The sequence below is a fragment of the Acipenser ruthenus genome, chromosome 28 (genome assembly GCF_902713425.1).
Source record: "Acipenser ruthenus chromosome 28, fAciRut3.2 maternal haplotype, whole genome shotgun sequence".
Taxonomy (NCBI): Eukaryota; Metazoa; Chordata; class Actinopteri; order Acipenseriformes; family Acipenseridae; genus Acipenser; species Acipenser ruthenus.
In genome coordinates this window covers 15,971,748-15,989,249 of record NC_081216.1, presented here as the reverse complement: position 1 = coordinate 15,989,249, position 17,502 = coordinate 15,971,748, and the positions used below count along the sequence as shown (strand labels likewise).

At 36.6% G+C, this 17,502-nt stretch overlaps 1 protein-coding gene across 4 annotated transcripts in view; it reads right to left on the bottom strand.

The window, feature by feature from the left end:
* The window catches only part of LOC117434639 (potassium voltage-gated channel subfamily KQT member 1-like), a 358,344-nt gene that overhangs the window by 166,036 nt on the left and 174,806 nt on the right, over positions 1 to 17,502 (bottom strand). The window lies entirely within an intron of this gene.

Below are 17,502 nucleotides of genomic sequence, written 5' to 3'. Positions count from 1 at the left end.
CTAAAATGTTTGTCAACTTAGCCTATCATTCAATACGTAATGATGTTTTAATCTAAATACAAGGGGTCATATTCATAAGATGAATAAGACGGCTGTAATTTGCAGGCACTAAAAAAAAAAACCCAAGTGATTTATAAAACTACTACATGGTTATTTTACAGGCCAGTAATGGGTTTAGATGTGATTTACCATCAAAGACTGTTCCTGAGGGATTTTATCTAACCAATTGTCTGAGGTATACAAATGAGCCGTGTCCCCTACTGAAGACATCAATGGCATTCACCATCTGTTTACACCGTCACGTTATGGCTACGGAACCTGTCTGGAGACAGGCAGGTTGTCGGAAATATCGAGATGTCAGTTTTAAAAATAATAATAATTGCACACACAGGTTCAGGACTAGAGAGGTTAAGGTAGGTGCAGTATATGCTTTTTGATATATAAATATATAATTTTTGTATATGGCTTACATGCACATGCCTTCCTGAAAACGAACTGTAACCACCAGAAATGTAAATGTGTTGTCATAGCTCATGACATTTTACTTTTGGTTGTGAAAAAAAAAAAAAAAATGAACAAGGAAGTAAAGCAGTAACAGACTTCCTGGAAGGCAAAGGCATGCAAAGTGTAAAGCTTCCCTTAACCTAGTGTACAGCTACAGCCAAAAGTTTTGCATTACCTAGAATTGTGGGACTGAGACATCATAATGATAAAAAAAAACTATATGAACATAATTTATATATTTTATTTAACATCATGTAATCAAATAAACTACAAAATGGTATCGCAAGTCTACCGGAAGCTATAATAGTATTACAGTATTTCATGCTAGATTTCAAAATGTCACATTTGTCAGTTTTCCTTTATGGAAAACTACAAAGCGGTATGTAATTCAGTATGTAAATCGTGAACACACGTACGTGTTGGGGGGTCGTAATAAAATATAATAGGAGGAGGAAACGACAAGAGTGAAGAGTCTGAAAACTCTTACCTCTTAGTTCTTTAAATCTAACCATTAAACCACACCACATCCCATTATATAAATACAACATTACCATTGTGCATCCATTGGGGAGGTCTAATGAATGGTGATAATCTCAGAAAACATGGTCCTGCCAGGCTCTCCCTAAAAAGGGTGGACTGTGTTTCTCATTAAGGACAGTCGTTAATTGTTTCTCAACAAACAATCAGCTTTGTCCTGCCTGGTTCCTTATGTGGATGGCACCTTTATGTAAATACAGGCAAATGGCAGCATGGAAAATAAGCTTGTACTGCACTGATAACTTGTCATTTCTGTAGCGCTTAGATCGGAAGCAGCTTTCAGGCTAGCTCTTAGAATGTGGTTTACAGGTATTTCTGACTATCTTCAAATTAAACCCCTAACTGGTTTACATGCTGTATGTCCTATGGAGCTGACCCATCCCCTTGCCCTGTCCTGCCAGAGCCATCTCAGGGGTGAGGCCCTCCAAGGGTCAACTAGCTACCTCCAAGTATGATCCACCCTATAGTGATGCTTAATTAGGTCGAGCAAAGGTTGTTACTTCTTTGCAAATGACACCTATTTTATGACATGAAAGGATTGGATCATAAACAGCATTTAGATGTTTAGACATATTTTGGTCCCGTTACACTTAAAGAAAAAAAAAAAGAAAGAAAAGCAGTCTTATTATCTAAATGATCATGTACTAATGAGGGCACATGTGGCACATTAGTTGATAAGCATTCATAAAACTGATCTGATTTATTAAATGAGTAATCTGATCTGCAATGTCCATCATTTGAATTTGGAGCTTTAATGGGTTACATACAGTACCTGCTGTAAGAGATCCTGATAACCACGGTGTTTCCCATTTCAGAGCTGATTTGATGCAGGACATTCTAGTAAGGGCTGTATTTTCCCACACTTGATTAATCCCACAGATTAACCGCAGATTAACACAGACATGGTTTTTACAAAATGGCAGACGTTAAGCAGAACTCCCTGCAGTGACTAAACCCTTCCTGGCAATAGAATTACCAAGCAAAAAGCATTGGAAGGGATCTTTGTGTAGGCATACAATCTCTCCTATTAGAAATTGAGATCCGACCAGTTATTTTAACTTTGAAATGGTGTAAGCCAACGGGATGCAGGAAATTTTCAATCATTAAACTCAATAACACAGCTGACGGTGTGGGTATAAGACACTTCCAAGTGGTGGAGGGCTAACGTAACATATCCCAGCCTTCAGAACAACCAGCCCATTCCATCTCATTTGCTACTCTTGTCCTTTCTAAAGGACAGTTGTTTTAAACATCCAAGAAAATAAATATTAAAAAAGACAAATAATTTGTGGTTCAGACCTATATAAATAGCTAAGGAATACAATTTCATGGTCAAACACTACTGTTGTTTACCATAGTCTTAATTACTGTATCTCCATCACCAGGTTCCCAGAACAACATGCCCTGTTATCTAACAGGCCCTGAACAGTTTTCTTTGCCTTTTCTGTTGTCCAGACAGCTGCCCTCTTATCAGCTCAGCACGTAAGCTTAACAGAGCAGAACCTCACTGACAAACCGTCGCTTATTGAACAGGAACACTGACCAGGGGACAGCAGCAGATGACTGCTGGAGCAAAGTTCAAAAGAAGTGACCAAGGTCAAACAGCCTGGAGCTGCCTCTCCAAACCAAACATAGCGAAAGGCAAAACAACAGATGATGTAAGCCAACACAGCTGCGTAGACAACTGTTAAGTACATGTGTAAAATTACGCTGGGCTGGGAACATGTTAAAAGCAGGATGTCAGGATGTTGTGGATACACGAACTCACCACTGGAAGCAAGCCAGAAGATCGAGACAATAACACTGCCCAATTTTAGAACTTGGTGTGAATTATTCAAACAACGTCGTCAACGAAGGCCCATTAATGAATCAAACAGCTATAACAAGGTACTGTATGCCAGTAACACACATATCAGTGATAATAAAAACACATTGTAGGTTGCTGTAACTTCAGAAAGTACAGTAGGTTACCATACCCTCAATCTATTTAGAGTATCATCCGATACAAATAGCGAGGGAAAGTTTACTCAAAACCAAGATAAGAAAAACCTGTTTCATACCTGTATATTGTCTACCAGACTATTTGCATGGCCAAACAGAATTACAGTAACTAAAAGATATCAAAAGAGGTACCTATATAGCTAGAAAAATGCATGCTCTTGAACTCTGCCTCATAACTTAGTATCCCACATTCAGAAATCCCTGGCAATCAGGATAGAGTGGAGGCGGTCGTACATCCCGTAGTCAAATTTAGCATTTTTCCATACGTACCACTTTGGCATTAATATCATTTAGCATAAGTTATTGGGAGGATCAAACTGTGGGATGCCTCCCTGTGTCTGCACATCCGTCCATTTGTTTTACCTGCATCTTGTGAACACAAGCTATTCCACTGTCATCTTAATATACTTTCCTATAATACTAACACCCCATTTGCTTACTTAATGATATGTAGGTCTTAAATACCACTTCTCCCATGTTCATTCATCTATGTTTTGCCAGGTCTTGTTCTGTACTATTCTGTACATACTGTCTTGTTCATTAACTTTTTCATCATGCTGATCGCTCTGATATTGAATATACAGTCATGGTGGAGGATGTACATGCCTGACAGACGTGTTTGTTGTTGATTACATTTGCTACAACAAATACAGACCTATTGAGGTTGCTAGTACACTGGATAGAGCGTTAAGGGCTCCTGTCATGGACTGTAATAGGTTAAACCATTCCAAACAGAGATTTAAAAGCAGGGAAGTTTGGGGGAGGTTCTGGCACTCTTGTGTGTGGATACAGTTTGAAAATGCACCCTTACAATCAAAATCTGCCGATGCTAAATGAATCTGTTTCAGTGATGTCAACCTAAAGCATCTCAATAGCTTCACTGTGAGGGGATAGAATCTGCACAAAACCTTTCGACATAATAGTTTGAAAAGCCTGACTGCCAGCCAAGAGCTGCTGAGAAACCCTGTGACTGCTACGAAACACTTGGCTGTAGACATAGTGTTTAGCAAGAAGGTTGAAGTGAGAGGCAAACATGAGTCTGTAATTACAGTGCCAGTATTGCCAGTTTTACCGTGCTTCAATGGTTGTTTGTATTTTGGGGTGCAGTACCATTGATGGCACATAGGCGTAGCTGTTTTGCATTAAGCCACCCATCAAGAACTGTGTGGCTTGGTAACTGTTGTGCGACACCAACATACAGCATACATGATTTAATTTGCCATGTTTCCAAATGAAAACATATACCATCCAAATGTCATTTATGTAGCATCCTTCCTGTAGAAGCACCCCAAGATGTCCTACAGCACTACAGTTAAGTTTTCATCTGCCACTGGGATTGCCTTGAAAGCAACTTGCTCATTTCCATCAGCAGCAGATCAAGATCGAAAACAGTTTCAATTGGTACTGTCAGCAGGCTGGTAAACTCAATCTCTCGCACTGATAGAGGAGGATACCTAGTGAGAGTCTAAAGTAAGGACATTCAAAGTGACACAGTTCGAGAGCCCTAGCCCCACAGGTTCTTGGAATCATTGGTGATCACAAAGCACAGGCTGGGATGCACTGTATAGACGAGAAGCAAAGTTTTGAAATCAATACAATACTCCACTGGACACCAGAGTAATGACATTAGAAACTAGGTTTGTGTAAGTATTCTGGCTGCTGCATTTTGTACTAACAGTGAAGCATCATGGAACCTGGCAAACAGAACTACATTCAAATCGACCATTGAGGTTAATCAACGCTACAACAGCTTGCTCACTTAATATACCTGCTTACTGTGGTCACAAGCTGTGTCAAAGCATTTTAGCAATTATATAAATAATAAAATACATGAATGTATTTAAAACAGAAATAAATTAATACATCAACCCAGCTCCAGCAAACGTGGTTGGAAAGCAACACAGATAATAACAGAAACAGCACTGAATAGACAGAGTGGAGGCTGCAGCTGAAGCATTTCCTTGTTGATTTAAGAAACCAGCCTGGTTAATGGTGACTGCGCTCTCTCTCTCACTCACACTCACACACACTCACACACACACACACACTCACACACACACACACAATGATCTATGTCAGTCCTGGAAGACCATCCTCCTACAGACAGTAATCTGAGCCTCTGCTGGGGATGGGGATTGTGAACCATCTTCTATGAGGATATAGAGATGTTTGTATTTACTAACTCACTGTTGTCACAGCTGGGAGGGCAAAATAGTACAGGTGCAGAAATTCAGCTTTCTAAGAGTCTTTCCAGAAGCAGTCCATGTGGTGGAAACAGGACACAAAAGGATAATTATTTCAGAAGAAACTATTTTTATAAATGGGCTTAATTATATATAGATATAAAAAATATACAATAAAAAGGCTGACTAAATAGTAGCAAAGAAATTGAAAACAAAGCTATCTTGAAGAATATTCACCTATAAAAAGCCTTATGTGGAGCTCAGTAAACCATATATGGCGCAAAGCCATCTACTGGACAGCTCTGTTCTTTATTATTATTATTATTTATTTCTTAGCAGACGCCCTTATCCAGGGCGACTTACAATCGTAAGCAAAAACATTTCAAGCGTTACAATACAAGTAATACAATAAGAGCAAGAAATACAATAACTTTTAGACAATATAGACATGACTTTTAGACATATTGTTCTAGACAATATACAGACTGTACACAAAACTTAGGGTTTTAAAAATGCATATCTTTAGCTGTAGAAACTAACCACAGTTATAGAATGTGGTCAGTCACACCAACATATAACCCTAAGCATCTGATGACGTACAGAAATTGTAGTAGTTTCCACAACTGTTCAAGCATTCAGCAAAGATGGGGGACACCTCCAAAGCAAACAATGACGCACACACTACCTAAACAAAAGTGTGTGTCTGTACATGAAAACAGAGACTGTTTAACTGCAAAGGGATGATGAATGCGTGACCAGCCTTTGAGACAAACCCATGAATCCAGAACTGGACAAACACACTTGTCCTGCACCCAGCCCTGTATTTTTTTTTTTTAAACAACCTTTGTCACTAAAAAAACAAGCTGGGACCAGCAATCAGGACCATAGAAAATCTACTCCTGACTAACACAAGCAGCTTCCTTTGCTAAGCTTCCCTTTGGAACAATACTTGTAACACAGTTGTTTGGTCAAGGTGGATTGCTACAGTTGATGATAGCTGTCTTTTTCGGTGACGTCATTTCATTTAAATTACTGTAAAAATAGGAAGAGAAACAGGAGGATTGTTTTTAGCAAAAAGCCATTTTATTTTTTCTCATTGTCTGTAGTCCGAGGCAATATGTTCTATTGAATCATAAGTATCTAAAGTTTAAGATATGCCATACAGCTGCTTTGCTTATAATTGTATCATTTTCCTACAGTCTTTTTGGTCTGCTGCAAAAGCTCAAAATCATTGAAGGAAGCTTATAAATATTTTCATTCCTCAACAGCGCATAAGCAAATAGGCCCAAATTTGCCAGCATGATTACCCAGGAATTGCCTGCTAAGATCATATAGGCAATTAAGGAGTTCCCTATGGAACAGATGCTTTTAAACTGAAAAAACAGACACTAAGTATGAATTTACTGAAAACACAGTATGTTTTTTAGAGAGAAATGTTTACATTGCATATGATCCCTGTTGTAATGGAGTTCAGGGTATATTCTCACAATAGGAATTGATTTATTGCATTTGCTGATTCATTTGTTTATGGTTCTACTATGATAATGGACAGAAATGTTTCCAGCTGGTAAGGTTGAGTTGCTCATCTCTATCCAAGATTAAGTCCTGGTTACTCATGCTACTATAAATGGCATGGCAGTAAACCACAGATGACATAATGTTAGCCCACGTTCTCTACCACAGGTCAGAGGGCAGCGAGTCATCGGAATGATGTCATGCTGGCCCCCTTCTTTTTGGTGCAGATTTTGGCGCTCTTTTTACTGCCTGGGAGGGGGTCGGGTGTTAGGGGTGGTGAATGTGGGCCTATTACTCAGTTGAAGTGTTTAGGATAATAAAGGCTGCAGACAGATAAGAAGGGACAGGAAATGAACACACTACTTCTCAGTCACTTTGTGCTCGAAGAGAAAAAGTAAGATGGATCACAAAGTGGATTTAATTTAGTTTGGATGGAGGGGGATGGAGTTTAATTGTAATGCAATACAATTAAAAAAAAAAAAAAAAAGACATTTGGTGGGAATACAATGGTTTTCTTTGTGGAATCGTATAGTTTAGATACAATTAGACACTTTAAAAAATAATATATGGTTCTGAAAATGTACTTTTGTAGTACAACTACACAAAATAAAGTGATATGTCCGATTAAAAGATTATAAAATGGTTTTAAAAGGAGTATTAACCATCTCTAAGTTATGTACTTACTGGTACTTTTACCACAGATACTGCATGCAACTCATTAAAGAGTTGTGTTATAAAAAAGGGAAGTAGAAAAGTACCCAGATTACTACCTGTGGAAAATACCTTCTTCTAATTTAAAACTTTATTTAAAAGATGCAGAAAATCCCCAACACTGTCTTATATCAAACTGGGCTTATTATTAATACAGCTTTATTTTTTTAAATGTTTGATGCTCCTTTCTAGACTGCAGCTGAAGTTTGCAGCTTTAAAAAAAAAATATATATATATATATATATATACAGTATATATCTTTACAAAAATTCAATAGGTTAAAGCTTTAGGAAAAGGTACCAATCCTACAAACTGAATGTAAATAAAAAAATAAATAAAAAATACTTAATCATTAGGATCAGACACAGCAGGAATTCCTGCTTTAAAATAAACAGCAAGAACGGCTGCTATTTATTCATTTATTTTTTTATATGTAGTTTTTAAAATTATGTTTTTATGGGTTGTTTTTTTTTGTATGTATTCGGATATTTCAAATGAAATAGCTATTTAAGTGAAGGATTAACTTTGTGTAGTATACAGCACGCTCTGCTTGGAGCCTGGAGGCTAGACTATCTATGTAGGTTTATAATAAGGTATAACTTTAAGAAACAAAGTCAAGCAGACACTGTGTACTCATACACTGTCACTAGCCAAAATGTTTGTCTGCTTGACTTCTTTTCTTATAGTTTTACAGTTGATTTGCGTGTTTTTTTTAAAGTTATAGACTGTGTGTGTATGTAACGAGCTGTATATCTTAAACCAGTCAAATAAGATTATTATTCTTCAACAATTCTTTTTTTTATTTTGTAAACAAAGACATCAGGCAAGGTACACCACAGAAAGACTGCACTTGGAGAATTCACCGTTCACACACTAGAAAATAAAAACGAGTAGACTTTCACTATGTTCCTTTCGGTTAGGGATTTTAGTAAATGGCTCACACACTTTCTCCACCCCTGTTACACCTACAACCTTCCATACCAGTACAGGCAGGTCTTTCATTTCACAGTGCAAGTAAAAATGGCTCCATTCAATTAATTACAATGACTGTAAAGTTTGACATAATCCAATCGGGAATGGCTCTTTTTCCTCATTTTACTTTTCCTGTTTGTTATGGAGAAACCAGGGCCAGTAAGACGTCACTTAAGAGGTGCATTTGCAATGTATATTAGCAAAATGCATTTACAGTACAAAAGATCATTCTCCTGCTTGAAGAGCTTATCTGAAGAATTCTGCAGCTCTCATTGTGTTTATTATTTGTGTGGGGAGACATGGGGGTGGGGGAGTGGGCTAGGGGTTAATTTATGGTGATATATATGGTCAGATGCATTAATTTAACATTTGCTATTTGGGTTTTGGGATGGAGGAAATCTTTTAGAAATAACAAATTGTATGGGCTAATTTTCAAAGCTTGGTAATTCTGTTAATAAAGTTCGAAACAAAAAATGATATTTTGGTTTAAACGACCAGTTAAGACACCAGAGAACATAAATGTAAGTTAAAATACAAAAATAAAGCTGGTTCTATTTGTGAATATTATCAAATTTCACTTAAACTCCTCTACAGCATAAGTTAAAGTTCTAAAGTACCGGGTCCTGTATGTGTATAACAATTATACACAGCTAAAAACATGTTTATATAGATGGGGGTTGAATCTCTGACTGCCATGTGAATGACTCTGTTCTCTTCAACTAGATTTGTTTATGAAGGACGTGAAAGAAAAATTTAAGATAAAGTATTTATCGTTGTATCTTTACACAAACATATTTTACATTTCATTTTGCAGTCCTCTGTGTAGGTTCACGATGGAATAAACACTGTCTGTAGTTCAGCCAGATTTCCAGGTTGACTGGGAAAATAAACCCTGCTTTAATACTGTATCTAGTCAGTGCATATACTAAGCTGGGGAAAGGAAAAGCATTCCACAGTTTCTTCGGGCCGGGTCGGATCTGGGTCTAATAAGAATTTTACATCGGGTTGGGTCGGGTCGGGTAAATAATTGTCAGTTCGTGGTCGGGTCGGGTCGGGTTGATTAATTTGGACCTCATATATTCATGATGTGGTTTTTAAATAAAATAATAAGTTAATGGCTTACTATGAAAGGAGCAGGAAAGCTAAGTCAACATTTCACAGATGCTTCAATACAAAGACTTAAACAACCTGGTAAACTCTTTTGTTTTTGGTTTTGTTTGTTACGGCATGCCATAACTTAAAGACTAAGGAATATGCTAATTACCTGCAACTTTTCTGTTTTCCAGCAGGATGTGGTAATAATGGCAAAGGTGAAGGTTACAGTCGAGGCGATGCAATGAAAACATTACAGTGCATGGAAATGTTTTAGAACAATTGTAATCACAGTTAATTGTGCATTTTATGATCCCTTTAGTATACTAATGCAGCATCCCCTGTGGCTGAGGTTTTGAAAGAAACTACTGGCATTTCCTAAATTACAGATCACTCATAAAACTCTTGCTAAACACTGGGGCGCATTCTCCAGTCGTTAATTAACTCCTATATTTGTGATAGGAGAAAACCACCTGTTAATTATACTAAAAATAACTAAGACAAATGTAAAAAGGTCCCTTAAGCAGTCTTGAGTTGTTTGGTACTCATTTTGTAACTGGGAGAAAATAGGAGTCAATTAAAAGAATGGAGGAAACTTTGTTTCTAAAATGATCTACTGTAGTTTTAGAACAAAAGAATGAGCACCAAATCCCATCTGGAAACAGTCAAGCAAAGTATCATCTAGATATACCCAAGTTATACACAACTCTGTAATATCCCACACAAAACACCATCTCACCTAGTGGAACTACTGAAAGAGAATGTTCCACAAGTCTAAACTCTAAGGTCTAAGGTCCTGGGTTAGAATTAGGGTGACCAGACGTTCCAGTTTGACCGCGACCGTCCCCTTTTACCATCAGCAGTCCTGGTTTGCAACAGAGCCACATAGCACTCCCTAAGTTAATTAAAACAATCACCAATAGTATCGGAATATGATTCCAGAATAATATTTTTCACAAAGGTTTCTACACTAAATTAAAAGGTATGCAAAATGATAGAAATTAACATATAGTTAAAGGCGGCCATGACTTGGGAAGGGAAGGTGCAGTGGTTGTGCAGCAGTCAGTTTTTTTGGGAGGGTTATTTTAATGTGAAAATAGTAACAGTGATAAAAAGCACCGTATTCAAATAAAGGGTTAAACGGGTCTGTAGTCCTAAAGTTCACAGGAAACACCTGAGGCCTCTGGGGCTCCCTGGCAGAGAAAATGAAGAGGAGCTGTATAATCAGCAGCCTGCGCTACTGCTATCAGTGAAACCTGATCCACGCTGGTCTGTGAGAGAGTAGGCAGGAAGGGAGAAGAAACTCTGGGACTGCCACAGCTCCCTGCTGAGAAAGAGCTCATTACACTTGTGCAACCCCCAAGAAAAATATTACATTTGATATACATTTGTTTGTTCAATTTGGGTTTTATAGTGTTGTCACTCTATTGCCCTATGTACAAGTAGCGTGAGTCATAATGTTGTTAGTGCTAATTATACATTATGAAGCCATTCTCAGCCAATCAAAACACCAGATTTTAGAATATTTCAATACATCTTATGGTATAAGAGTATCTGACTGGACTTTTGCCTACCCAAAGTGCTCACAAGAAGACACACTCTTATACCTTGAGAGACAGGGTCAACTATACATACAGACTTATACCGTATGGAACTTGGCACAACCCAGCAGCCACTGCAGTGTATGCATATCAATAACAGTGAGAAATTTCTCTCTACGGTAAGAATATAGATTTTAAAACCTTGGTTACCACTCCATTATATAGTATAGAAAGGACAAAAAGATTAACATTACAATTACATTTGAAGTTATTCCTAACTTGAATGGCAAAAACTGCAGATTGTTCTCATTCATAATGTTAAAACTTTGTAAAAACTTCCCCTGCCACAACGAAAACACCATACCAGACCAAGAGCGTTATACTTTGATTGTGAGCCAAACATGACTAATAGACTGCCAGGATGTGTCCCAGAGTTCTGAACAAGGCATAAAATAAACACAACCAAAACTGGGGGAAAAAAAAACACTTATTGAAGGCACCAATATGCTATAAACCACTCCTCAGACACTACCATCTTTAAGATTGATACATTAACACAAAATACTAAATATAGAATGATAAATCCAAAACATAATTTTATATAGGAGAAAACCATGAAGGGAATATATTAACAACACAACAGTTGTTAACACAATCAATGTTTTTTTTCTGAAGAAAGCAACCATGCCAAAACAACAACTTACAACAAGCCCCGAAATTCAACGTCCGAGTTGTTTTTTGTTGGTAACTGGATGATAATGGCGATTTAGAGTTAAGAGCTTTGAGATCCAGCCTGTGTTTAAAATGTTCTTCCCCATGTAATGCTGGCACTCTTTTGAGTGCTGTTGTGTGAAGCTCATATATTCTGGTTTCAAACAGCAGGATGTAAAAGAGCACAGAGCAGAAGAGTATCCATAGGTGCTCCTCAGTTATGACCCTGAACCTCCACTGCACACTAAACAGCCTTTGTGCTTACTCTCTCCATTGGCTTACCTCATGTTTTACTAGTAATATGTTCAGTTCAAATATTCTAGGGAAAACAGCAAATTTTAAACACCTTTCCTACTTTTGGGTCATTTCCGGTTTTGTCACAAAAATAAAAGAACTTCATACTTTCTGAAGTTGTCATGGCTTCAGCTTGAAATCCTCACTCTCAACGCAGACACACCCTCTTAAATAGAGACGTCAAGCACTGCATATGAAAAGTGAGATTTCACAGTATTAGGGGGGAAGCTTTGTATGCAAAACTCAATTTTGCACATAAATGAACAGGCACAAATCAGGACAAACATGTCCTTTGTACCCCACTCAGGACACCTTGCTTACTAAATATCTTGGTATCACTGAATAGAAACATACGTAAATAAGGTATGTACAGAGTGAAAACAGAACAGTACTGCTGTGATATTTAAAGCACTAGAATACAAGCCATGTAGTAGAGGGTCAATCAGCAACCAATTTCCCAATGGGCAGCAGTGCGGAGTGGTGGTTAGGGCTCTGGACTCTTGACTGGAGTGTCGTGGGTTTAATCCCAGGTGGGGGACACTGCTGCTGTATCCTTGAGCAAGGTACTTTACCTAGATTGCTCCAGTAAAAAACCAACTGTATAAATGGGTAATTGTATGTAAAAATAATGTGTAAAAAATAATGTGATATCTTGTAACAATTGTAAGTCGCCCTGGATAAGGGCGTCTGCTAAGAAATAAATAATAAATAAATAATAAATAAATAAAATATCAGACCGGTAATAAACAGTAATTCATGCATTGAAAACACTTTATTAGTCAAAAGCAAGAAGCACAAATACTATTTACAATGGCCTTCAAATACAATTCAAAACATGCAGGTGCATAGTATTATAAATTATGTTATTTCAGTAATGGAAAAGATGACAAAATCTGTTCTAAAACCATTGCAAACCTTGACAATCTACATATTAAGTGTAAACATTTACTTGAGATGATAAATCGATAAATTGATTAATTACTGCATCTCTCTCTATTTCCCTTTCCTCTCCTTGCCTGGTGGACAACGAATAGTTAATTTGCTAGACACTGATAACTCTGAAACTCACTCCATTAGCCAAGTAGCCACAATTAACTTTAAAAGGACCTCATTGTGTGTGCCCTGCCTCTGACCGCCTTCCTCGGTGAAACAAAAGACAATGACAATTACCTTTCTGGTGCAAGGAAACAATATAATAATAAATCACTAATGAAATGACTGTTCAACGCATCTTAGTGAGGCTAAATAGAAATCTTAATAAAGGAGGGGGGGGGGGTGGTAAAACATTAATAAGCCTCACCAAGGTCTTCACAAAGAAAATGAAAATAACAAATGGCATTAAGAGGAAAGCAGCACGAACGTTAAAAAAAAAAAAAAAAAAAAAAAAAAAAGCGAATCAAATCGTTTGCACAGATTAAATAAGAAGTCAAAATAGCTACCCACCGGGAAAGGGTTTATTAGAACTTCAAAAACAAAGCCCCCACTTTCTCCATTATTGCCAGGGGGTCTTTCAACTCCTCCAGAGTGGGCTTTTAACTTTCTCTTCAGAGAGATAGCCAGAGAGAAAGAAATTAGTCTTGGCTTGGTGCTGACTGAGCTGCTTGGAGAGGGCAGGATTCATTGCTATGGACTCTGCCTCAGTTGGGTTCATCCCACATTTTTAAAGAGGGATTATCCTAAAGAGCGGCACTCTCCTTTGTCCTTCTCCTTGTTACTCACTGATCCTTTCATCTTGAAAGATCAGGGGAGAACCACGTTCACTTCAACAGTGTAATATGGACAGTGGGAGGCAGATCTTGCTTTTAATTAATACTTAACATGACAGTGTTATATCAAAGGGCCTTTAGAAAGGGCATTAACTGTTGATAGTAGTCCATTTCCCTCTCTGTGAAGATGACTATACTGTACTAAAAAAGCCATTTCTTAAACAGAGTATGTTAATGGCAGAAGTATACATAAGTTAAGATGCTGGCTCTTTTATAGAAATACAAAAATAAACTTGAATTCAATGACAAACATTTCAACTAGAAGTCTTTTGTCAATATTTCCATAGACACTGAAAAAGACTTCAAGTCGAAAAGTTTGTCATTGAATTTAAGTTACTTTTAGTATTTGTAAATTCAGCACTATTGAGTGTTTAATAGTTATGGTTAAGATGCAGGCTCATTAACAATTAGCTTAATGTGGGGCGAAATACAGTGATACCACAAAGGTTATATTTCAACATCCATAGTCTTATACTGCATATTATTGTAAGACTCAAACAAAAAAAAAAAACAGATAAACTTTAGCTATAACTGCAGTAAACTACATTTGTATTAGTCATTACTAATTCAACATTAAACTTGCTACAAATATTCAATTGAGTTTAATTACAGTAACAGAAACATGTCTTTTAACACTAATTTTGGTAGCTACTTAAGTCTAAAAAATGTTTAGGAACAAAAATGTACAGTAGGCTTCTTTTTCAGTACTGTTTATTTTAAGATGAAATCTGGGATGTTCAAATCTCTGTCTCGAAGAACAAGTTGGAAGGTTTTAAAATCAGAAACCTTTTAAAAATGAATACATTATTGCAGTTCACTTAGAAGCATTCTGAATACTGTATTTACAGAACAGATATTTCCTATCGTACTGCAAAACGTGTTCTGAATCCTGCGCTTGTATGACTAGAATATGCATTCTGAAAATCAAAGGCCAAGTCATCGAATGGGGCTTTAAATATGTGGGGCATATATTCAAACACAAGTACACTGTTTAACTTATTTTGGGGTGCAATGACACCTGAGTTAGTGTTGGAAGATATTTTGAAGCCAGACTTAATAGTGTGTTGATTGGTTCAAAATGGCAAGCGACAATAGTGGAGAGACTAAAAGGAATAAAAACATAGAAAACTGATGCAGCCACCTTGTATTATTGATAACGGTTTACATGTATGACCATAATTGCCATTTTAACACATGCTGTATTTTAAAAACTACCAGTTATAATGGATAAGTGTCCATAAATTGGACGTTTTGCCTACAAGTCACGTCAAAAATGAAATCTTTACTATCAAAGTTGTTTCACCTTTAAAGGAATTTGCTCATTTACAGTCATTTTTACTACTTTATATGAGCAAAACAATATCATCTTTCAATATTTACCATATCTCATAATGCTAAACAACATACTGAAGCTGTTTAAAGAAAGTGCTTACATTAAAAAATGAATGCAAAGTAAGACAAAATTGCATATTTGCACAAGTGGGCCCACATAGGTTTCTATGCAAAAATTAAGAATGTGACAACAGACAAGTTCATTTCTGTGATAGTGCAATTAAAAGTGAAACAGCTTTGTAAATATAACATTTTTGGATGTCAATTGTAGGCAAACTTTCCATCTTAAAATATCCTTGTAGTGGGCCCTGATCCTGATATAGCCATCTGTAATTACTTTGTATTAGATTGTATCAGATGGATATGATGCCACATTAAGATATATACTGTTATACTGTTTACTTTAGATCTGCAGTATAACAGTATCTGCAGTGTTTTTTCTCAAAAGGATTGAAACCGGCTTGTGCTGTACAGCACCCTACACAATATTCTAAATACATTTACAATTTGTCATAAAATGTTGCTGTATTATTTCTAAAATGATTTTGCTATGGATGGCAGTAGCTAATCACAATGCATTGGAATGTCTGTCAATCAGTGTCCCATTGCAGCAAGTAATCTGATTGGCTGAAAAGGATGCAATGTGTAAATAAGGCATAAAGCAATGCAGCTGCACCATGATGTCATTTTAATAGTAAGGTGATGTATAATGGCAAGATGCGATTCAGTAGTTTATTGCGCATGTGTAACGGATCATGCTATGGTTAGCCCTGCAACTACCACAGGCACATGTGTGGTTGAGTATAATTAAGTTCATGGTATTTTAAATGAACATCTACATTTGTCAGTTATTGAACAGATACAGCTGGTTTCAAAGACCCCATTAGCACTCAACTTGGACTACATTATGTTACCTTAGGTAAGGTAGCTAAGATTAGGATCGGTGCTGCCAGCTGTTTTAGTTTGAAAACAATTTTCAGAAACAGAGATCTAGTAAAAACCTTTTTTTTCTACAGCTACCCATTTTAGGCAGTGGATTCTTTTAACTGTGTTAACCTTGCTTGTGTTTTCTTTTGACCACTATAAAACGGGCTGTATTTCTCCCCCAAGGTAAAAAAAATTGCTTATTTCACAGCATTTCTCGATTAAACATAATATTTATTTAAGCAGAAAAAACTGCGTTGTCGCATTCAAAATTGATAGTTTTTCTCTAGCATTACTATACAACAAATATTCATAAACATTTAAATGCTTACCTGAACAGTAAAAGCTACATTGCAGAATGTTTCGTTTTTTAAGTCCACCTTTTGAAGACATTTTATTTTCAACATCAGTGAATTACCAAACTAAATAAAATTGAAAAAAAAAACATAAATAAAAGTAAAAATAACAGACACATGAAATGTCCCCATCCTGTACTGAACAGAGCGATCTTTAGCAGAAATATTTTTAATCTTTGATGCAGCTGGTGTCTTTTTCGTTGAAGACATTTTAAAGAAACTGTGCAGCTCTATGCAGTGTGTTCAATCATTTACTGGAAGCAAACTAAACCGGCTGCCAGATTCCTAACAGGTAGTGTGTCAATAAGGCAAATGTTTCATGTAATTATTTTTAAGGGCAAAAAAAAAAAAATGGATATATTTACACTAGTCTTTCAGAAATTGAAATCGTGAAATCCGTAAAAAAAATGCAGCCTTACTTATAAACATTTACCTTGCTTGAACAAAAGTTATTGTATTTCTTGCTCTTATTGTATTACTTGTATTGTAACACTTGAAATGTATTTGCTTACGATTGTAAGTCGCCCTGGATAAGGGCGTCTGCTAAGAAATAAATAATAATAATAATAATAAATAATCACCAGACGCAATACTAATACAGTGCACAGTGAAAAGAGAGTTGAAGCATCAGGTTTGTATACTAGTGAGGGGGGTGGTTCTCTCCAAATACATTCTACATGTACTCTAGTTATAGCTAATATGCGTTCAAGTGCTTTGTACTCCTGGATACTGGTTTTAATAAAACAGAAGAAGTCAGTGCCTTTTTTTCTGAGGCTGACTTTAAATGAATCTGTCAATTATTGCAGGCTACGCTGTGCAGTGAATTTGAGCCTTTGTGATGCTTGTTATTGAAACTTCTGTCGTTCTGTGATCGTAAGATTTGGAATCCTCATGAAAGTGAATGGTTGACAGATTACACTGGTCATATAATAAATAACAATACAGCTATCCACAGCACTCCATGCAGGTTCATGGAGTATTCTGTTTATATTACAAATTCAATGTATGGTAAAGAAGGTATGTTTGAACCTAAATAAAACAGCTAAATCATTTGAAATCAAGA